Below are 8,493 nucleotides of genomic sequence, written 5' to 3'. Positions count from 1 at the left end.
GCTCGGGCCGATATTCGCAACTCCAGCGCGCCGCTCGCCCTCCCGCGGACGAACGGAGAACCAGAGGAGCGGGGACGGCGGCGGCGGCGGCGGCGGCGGCGGCGGCGGCGGCGGCGCGGAAACGGTGGCAGGGACTGTTGGCCTTGATGCGTGAAGCCGTTTTAACGAAAAAAGTGAACGCGTTAAAAAAGGAATTCTTGTTCTCTGCCTTGCAACAGCCTTGCACGAAGGACCGGGATGTCTAATTTTATTACGGACTTTTCGTGTATCGCATACGCTGCGGATTTCTGGTCTTGTGCATGGCCGCCAGCTCAATCTGTACTCAACGTGACGAAAAACGCTCCCACTAATAATGAAGAACTCTATAGTACGGTCTGCGGAAAGTCTATTCTTTGCCATAAGTAGGAGAAAACTCGTCGCGCAACGGTATGTCGAGCATTACAAATCGGGAATGGGTTCGCGTTTTAAGGCCGTTACAATTAACATGACCATTTATACCAAGCACTTCAAAAAGACAGAATATTCGTACTTGCTTTCAGGTGATTACAAAGCAAATGAAGAAATGCTTGAAGCATTTTAAGCGGTTCTGTGTTAGGCAGCCGTTTGTGACGAGAGCTTAGAACGCGCAGTTTTGGCCAGAGGGACCGCAGTGTTGCAAATAACGTGGTGCAAACAAATGTACGGTATATTAAAATATTTATTTTTGATAGAGCGATAAATAAAACCCCTAAACACGCCGGTTATGTTAATAGGCACTTTTTGCAGAGCGTACGACACCCCTAAATTTCGTTTGGACGTACAGCGCACTGACGTTCAGCCAGTGCTACCAACTTTCACGAGCGACTTGTTAGCCGAGTTGTGCAACTTTTTAAAATAACCCAAGTAAGTGTGAATGACTGTAAAAAAATAATAATAATCGGGGTTTTCTTGGCCCTACTGCAAAACCTCGTTTTTTTTTTTTTTGGTACTCTTTGATGCGTACTTTAGCTGTTTAATATCTTATAATGCACCGTCATCAAGCCTCTCGTAAAAGTTGGGGCCGTCAGTTTGACGTCGATGGGCTGCACGGCGAACTGAAGTTTTGGAGTGTCGTACATGTGACAAGGAATGTAAGGACTACAACATTTTTTTTTTTTTTTTTAGAATGATGAGCACGGCAACGCTCCTGGCGCGTACTGAAAATTGTACTTCAAAGGCACAGCGCGAGCTTGCGGTTGTAATGCTACACCGCACGGTAGCCTGCGGTAAAAAAAAACTTTCTATCAATAACTACAGAGCAGTTTGATTACGTGTTGCAATACACTAACACCGAGACGGCGAGCAGCGAGTTGTGAGCCTGTGACGCGAAGACACCAATACTGTGAACGCTGCTCTTCCGAAGCTTGACGGTCAGCGTTCTCGGCCCTTTTTATACAGAACTAATGGCCAGGCAAAGCCGCAAACATATCTTCATCGCCCTCAAAAATATTCTGCCACAAACAGTAACCTGGCCAGTGCCTAAAACGCGCTCGCTCACCCCAAAGCTTGGCAATTTGAGGTTTCTGCAACTTTTAAATAACAGCATGCTCGTTTCCTAACGTGCATCAGCATCTACGTCACTTGTAATATGATCCCTTCATAACCGCTTCGCATTTGTAGACCAATAAATAAATTTTAGCGCGCTGAACAGCGTCAGCGCGAGCAGGCGCGCGGGATATCCTGGAGAATCTATCCCCGTCTCTTCCGCCATCTTGGAACTACCGCCCCGCCACCTATAGGGCGTTGGAGTTGCGAATGTAAGAGCACTGTGCGGGTTCGGGTCGAGATTGGGTCGATCTACCCCGAGCGGCCTCGGGCTCGGGTAGGGCCTAGTTGGAGGGATTAAAACCCGACGGCCCGACCTTGCCAAGTATTTTGGAATTGGGGTAAATATTTATTTTATATTCGAAAACCAAAATAAAAGTAGCGGAAAATTTGTTCTAACACGAAAACCACCAATCTGGATATTGTGTGAGGTTTGTTAGAATATATACTAAGCCAGCTAAGCTATGACAACCGTCTAGGTCAGTGGTTCTCACATTGGCGGCCGCAGTCCCTGCGAAGGCATTTCTATGACCCAGGAAGCCTTGCCCATCAGCAAAGCTGGCAATAAACCTAATATTTTTGTATAAAAAACAAGCATATTTGGGTAATTTGCTTGTCGTGAACGTCAATACGAGAAGTTCAGTTTGCACGAGCACTTAGCTATATAATATGCCTTTATCGCTTCATAAACATGATTACCCCAGATCTTTTCCTTTCCCTACACAGTAAACTTTTTTACACCCTTAAGGGTGTTTGTGAGTGTCTATAACTCACACCCCTACACCTTCAGAAAAAGGTGCACAGTAAACGTTTTACACCCTTAAGGGTTATTTTGAGTGTCTATATCTCACACCCCTACACCCTCACAAAAAGGTGTGTTGGACTCTCGAGCACCTTTTTGATGGGTTTTCTTGTCACCATTACACCCTTGCACCCCCAGAAACGTGAGTAAGGGTGTAAGGGTGTAACATGCACATCACAGGCACCACACATGCATGCACTGAGAAAAAAAGTCAGATTAACTTGGCTGTATACAGCCAAGTTAGTCTGGCTTTTTTCTCAGTGCATGTGCGCTGTTCATGATGTGCATGGGCTGTATACAGCCAAGTTAATCTGACTACATGTTCATACTTTTAGATACATTCCATAACATCCAATGTCTGGCCGTATGATGTTTATGTTACTTGTAATGTTTACAGTGTCACAATTAAAACATGTTTGTGCTGCTGAAAACCTTCGAAAGCACTTCATGTATTCTTGCTTAACTAAGTGGTTGCCTCATGCATGCATCCACTAAGGAATAAAGACAAAAAAGTGTATATGAAAGTTGAATACTCTTTTAATTTGAGCGTCTTGCATATACAACCTTTCAGTATGCTAAAACTCCCAGCGTCGAGTGTTTGTAGCTTACCACGCGTAGCTTCCTCGGCGTATACAAGCACGAGCTCATTCAATGTCCATGCTCCCTATAGAGCGTGGTGTTCGCACTCGCGCCAGAGGGACAATTAATTAATAATTAATAGTTAATTAGTTATATGTCATGAAGTACCGCACTAATTAGTAAGTATCGCATATTTTCTGACGTCTGCCCCCAAGAGTAATGCTGTCCCGAGGAAATTACACTTTTACCTTGATTACACTAATTTTAGGAATTTTTGTCAGTCTTTGCTGAAACACCCGCTATATGTATCGCTCACCCAATCTTTAAAGAAAGATCTGCTCAAATTAAAATGAAACATCCTGAAACAGAGTTAGGCAGTTAACGACGACTTGTTTTTCGCAATAAAGCGTTGGGCGATGCTCCTCGGCCTTCAAATCGGAACCCCTTAAAATAGGTGTTCCCAAACACAAGAAATATTAAACGCTTTTCTGTTGTACCTTAAACATCCACTGGGCTTTCATGATTGCTGTGGTCCCTTCCACTGCATCTATGACGCGCAACAGTCGACTTTTCTTGATGTAGAGGAAGAGCGCTTCGGCCTCTGAAACTCGGGCCCGCAAATACGATGCAAGGGGTAAGTGGCTTCTTTGCCTCCTAAAAAAGAAATGAAACACAGAATTTTATATATACAGTTCGCAGTCGCATGGTGTAGACCTGTATATCTATTTATAAAGGCAGAATTTTCTAGCTGACTCAAGTTCGTTTGTGATGTGAACACAAGTCGGCCACATAAAGGAGCTTTGACTAGTACTCAATACTTAAATATCGGCTGTTATTTCTGTTGAGATGAGTGAATGCTTTTTGTTTTCTTTCATAGGTATGTCTGTTGAAAAATAATTGCAGTTGTAGTATGATGAAGTATCTATGCTGAAATCCCAATTATGAAAATATATTCGCATTTTAAAATATTATTTTGGCTCACTGTAAAGGACTGTTAGACATCTGATTTGCTGTTAGACATATTTCATTTAAGCCTGTAGGTTTTTTCTTTGCTGCAAAAACTTTGTGAGATATTCTTGAGGATGGTAAAAATGGCCTTTGCATGGGGTGCCGCTAGACCTAACAATGTCAAAAAGGATTTTCAGTAGTTACACCACAATCAAGCAACATTAGAGTCTGTTCATTTTCTTTTTTTTTTCCTTTTTTTATGTGACCATGGGAAACTGGAAACTGCATGGGGGCCTTACACATACTTACAATTTTGTTCTAATGACCGAAGTATATTACCACTTATATATCATTTTGTGCAACACATACAATGTTCTAGAATGACGGCTTTTAAGTAAAAGCTTACCGAAGGCAAAAACATCATGTGAGTTGCACTAGGCTGCTTAAGTACTCTTGCCAGGAGTTCCACAGCACGTACGGCCTGAACGTCTGCAACAGAAACGCATAATAAAACTAAGCCATATGTCATTCGTGCTAAATTGAAAACCAATACATTGCACGTCCAAAACACGATAATAAAGGAGAGCAAGGTTTTAAAAAGCCCATGGCATGCAAGTGAAACCGACGCATTCATCATTATTGTAAGAGTGCATTTTTTAATGAATGACCTTAAAAATAAGATTTCTTTTCCTCCAACCTTCCGAAAGACGATTGCAGGCGTGGCATCCAGCTGGTGCCCCATGAGTGCAAGCGCATCCAGGGTGTGAGTGAAGGTAACTTAGACAGGCATCTAATTGCAAAACCTGCTCACATGTGCAGACATGGTGGTGACTAAGTGCCTTGCTTGCAACTATTTATGGGGAATCAGTTTCTTCGCTTTGACTAATGTACATAAGGCTGAGAAAGGTACAAAATCTTACATCTGCTCTACAAGATAAACAAATGTGTTGGACGAAGACAGGCACTGCTGTCCTTCAGAAATGACAATCTGTAAAACATTGAGCAAGCGTCCATTTAATATTCGGTGATTTTCTTAAAAAACGGGAGGATATGCATTTGTTAGTACATGACATGGCGGTCTTCAAACACTTTGCAGCGACGTGTTTGGAGAAGCTGATAACACAAAGGAGCGTCTCATGTACTTAGCTTCGAAACATTTCAGATGTAGCTGGTGGGCGCTTATTGTGAAATGAATGCATGCTTGGTGCTCCATGGTACGTTTAAGATTCAAGAACTTAACAAGCTGACTTTGATATTATACATTTTTGTAAGCAAAATATATCTTCCAGGTACGCTTCGTCCAAACATTTATATGCTGCATAAATTATTGTGCCCAAATATTGAATATTTTTAAATTAAGGGAACTCTTCTTTCTGTCCTCGGCGCTTTCCCTTTTTTTTAACTGAAGTACTTACATTTACACTTAGCTTTAGCTTGCACCATTCGAGAAATGCATGTGCAGCAGCACCTGTGATGTAGCTCAATGCACATTACTCACATACTGTTACAAAACCTTGCTTGGTCTTACTTATTTTGAAGGAGCACTGAAATTAAATGGATACATAGAAACCAGAACAAGCATGTGAAATGAATAAAAATTCAAAAGCTTAAACACCAAGGAAAAGAGGAGGGGACAGGACAGAGCGCTTACTCCAACTGGAAATAAACTATAACAATAATATTTTTTTCTTCTTCTTCTTTTTTACCTACACATACCTAATTCTTCTTTTATGTCTTCCTCGGGGAATGCATTAAACTTCCAGTTGGAGTAAGCGCTCTGTCCTGTCCCCTCCTCTTTTCCTTGGTGTTTGCGCTTTTGAATTTTTATACAATGTGTAGCCAACTAGCCCAACAGTTAATTTTGATTCATGTGAAATGACTATAACAGAAGAGGTACCTTCATTCCAAACTTTCTCTTCGAATAAATTTAAGCCCTGAATCCAGGAAAGCATTTCCCGTGACAGAAATATCCTGCACTATTCACAAATCTTTAAACACCTGCCTGCTCTTTGCACACAACACTCCTATTTTGTGGAAATAAAAAAAAAAATGCTTCGCACTTCCATCTGTGTCTAAGGGAACGATTAGTCCGCAATGCACATAAAAAAGTTATATTAAATACAACCATTCGTACCGTAGCACTGCTGTGTTTTGTTTGACTATTCAGATTAAATCGATGGCACACTATTTAATTTAAACAATTAATATGTAAATTAAGCTGCATCCATTTAATTTGCACAGTAATTTACACTATACAAGCTAACAGTAAAATAGGCAACATTTTAAAAGAAGTGCACAATAAAAACTGATGAGAAAAACGGTGTGTTGAAAATAGTATCCCAACAGATGGTGCGTTCTACAAAAACACACATCGATTAACCTTAATAGCAAAGATATCCAATAGAGAAGGCACATCATGTCAACACTTATCTGAATATCTGCGCATTTTTAAACATACACGGTAACATACCATCCTTCTGTTGGTATATGTTATGCTCAAAGCGGTATAGTACTGCTTTGAGCAGATCGTAGGTATGCCCTTTATTCCTATACACGAATCATCACTTACGTTTCTTGCGTCTTGCACCGGTTCCTGGCGGGTCAACTTCAAGTAAAGGCTTCAGGTCTTTTTTTGTAGCCCCCTTGGTCTCCTCTTAGAGCAAGTTTCACAATCCTATTAAACGCCGCCTCGACCGCTTTATTCCCATCTTTCTTCAGAAGTTGCTTGAAATCCTCAAGGAACTGAAACATTATGAGCGTTTGAATAAAACACATGCATCTGTAAGAACAGTGAAATTCTTAATGTTTTTTTCACCTCGTTATTAAATGTCTTTTATTAGCCCACTAACACATTTGAAGCATTCTGTTGTGTAGCACAACTACTGTAGAGTCCTTTACTTCGTGCCCTCAATTTTTTTTACAAATGTGATAACAGACATAATCATGACCGCTAACCTATGAGTATAAAAGTTGGAATTTGAAAATTAGACTGAAGACATGCATGTACCTTCAAATTACGCAAATTATTGGCTTCGTGAATATTTCGGCAATATGGAACTTGCGGACGTTAAAGGGATACTACAACGAAATTTCGGCGCTTATTTTATGATCTATATGTGTTCATAGGAGCAGTATCACATCAAACACACCAATATCTCGTTAAAAAAGTCACGAAAAGGAATTTTAAAACGAATGAAACGATTTGCATAGAGTCCCTGGTGGATGTCGCTAACGCATCGTTTGTAATGCCCGTCCAGGAACCTTGACAGCTAGTAACGGTGAGTGTCTCGCCTCCGGCCACGACGAGAGAAGAGGTGAAGGAAGAACACACGTCTTTCCGGGAATTCCTTTTGTGTGTTCCAGATGTACCTTTTGTCCCCTACAAGATTACAGAAGATTAACCCGTCACTCAAAATTCGTACAAAAGCAGCCGCTTCGGTGGCGGGGATGACTAGGCCATCCCCTCGACGTCAGCCTCGCCGCAGCTTTGATCGTCCCAAGACGACCTACGTCACGATTCCATCAGACGTCACGTGCTCGAAGCTGAGCCTTCTCCGAGCGTTTGCTAGAGTGGGGCATTTATAACAAAAAATACAGCCACCGGGCTCAAAATACAATTGTGCAATTGTCATTTACGGATATTAAGGATCGTATTCAACCTATTTTTGAACACGACGGATATATTTCAGATTTCGTTGAAGTATCCCTTTAAAGGTTGCACTGTACTACTGAAGTAGATTGCTAATAGATATAGTGCAGCTCCGAAATGTAAAAAATGATCAACCTTGGTTCAGGCTAGTTACTTTCGGTAATATTAAAGACAGAAACGTCATAATTAAAATGGTGTTTGACTGAACAAATTATGCAAAACATTAATTCTGAGGAATAATTTCGTAGTATGTCAGAAACCGTTAAGCGACCGCTTGTGCCAATATTAACCTAAAAGAAATTTGCTGAAGCACTCTGTGCCCCTGATTTAAAGTTTTCACAAATGTTTTATGAACAAAGACATAGGACACAAACTAGCTGGTGACGGTTGAACATATTTTAGGACAAAACTGAGAGACTGGGGAAAAAAGAAGGACGACACAACACAGCCCTTGAGTATTGTCATCCTTGTCTTTTTTTCAGTTTTGGGGTTAAATGTTAAATTATCTTATGTATGTTAAATTGTTTCAGTGAAAAAAAAAATGTCTAAGGTTTTCAGAGAACACGTTCGTAAAATTACAGCTTACAAAAAGAGCAGCTTTGTCTAAGCTGGTTCTTCTAAGTACAGCCCTTCTACAAATTGCGTACAAAAGAAACTACTCACCCATTCAATGTCCCTGAGATAGGGATACTTGTCTATAGCTCCAGCAATTTTTAACTTGCACAAGCTTGACCCTTGCGGAATGCGACAACTCAAGCCTGCAGCACATTTGCTGTCTGTCGGGGTTCGGTTTGGTCCACTTCGTGACTAACAAGGCCTCATGCTGTGTGAGACTGTATTCGTCTTCTCCGCTGAGAGCCAAGCCTTGGGATTGCATATGGATTAAACAAGGACGATTATTTTAATTTTATTAAAAAAACACATGTGCGTTACACTGAGCTCTGAATCACCG

The 8,493-nt window shown here is 41.2% G+C and overlaps 1 pseudogene; it reads right to left on the bottom strand.

Moving 5' to 3' along the window:
- Nucleotides 1–2,721: 2,721 nt before the first annotated feature.
- Nucleotides 2,722–6,643, bottom strand: LOC121832918 (annotated as a pseudogene).
- Nucleotides 6,644–8,493: the final 1,850 nt, after the last annotated feature.

The sequence above is a fragment of the Ixodes scapularis genome, unplaced genomic scaffold (genome assembly GCF_016920785.2).
Source record: "Ixodes scapularis isolate PalLabHiFi unplaced genomic scaffold, ASM1692078v2 PGA_scaffold0__279_contigs__length_252992795, whole genome shotgun sequence".
Taxonomy (NCBI): Eukaryota; Metazoa; Arthropoda; class Arachnida; order Ixodida; family Ixodidae; genus Ixodes; species Ixodes scapularis.
Note: the sequence above shows the minus strand (reverse complement) of the source record. Positions and strands in the feature narration are given on the sequence as shown.